Source organism: Capsicum annuum, chromosome 7, assembly GCF_002878395.1.
Source record: "Capsicum annuum cultivar UCD-10X-F1 chromosome 7, UCD10Xv1.1, whole genome shotgun sequence".
Lineage (NCBI taxonomy): Eukaryota > Viridiplantae > Streptophyta > Magnoliopsida > Solanales > Solanaceae > Capsicum > Capsicum annuum.
The window spans coordinates 212,852,305-212,852,613 of NC_061117.1; positions in this window are offsets into that span (position 1 = coordinate 212,852,305).

The window sequence follows — 309 nt, forward strand, 5'->3', positions numbered from 1 at the left end:
CATATTTTCAAACTAAATATCTTCAACCCTTAGCTTTTTTGAAAATATTTCGAACCCACTTTGCTTCTAAAACTTCCAACTCAAAAGGGAAAGAAGAGGAAAGAATAAAATTCTCAAATTTTCTCTGCAGAGAACCTAACCCCCAGATTTTTACCCCAACTAAAAAAAAAACCCCTGTTTCCTACCCTAGAATTTTAAACCTCACTTTTTGCCAACCCCCAAAGAAGAACTCGCAATTCCCAAACTCCAATTTCTAACCCAGAAAGAAGAGAAAAAACCCTAGAATTTTTTTCCTAATTCTCGAACCTT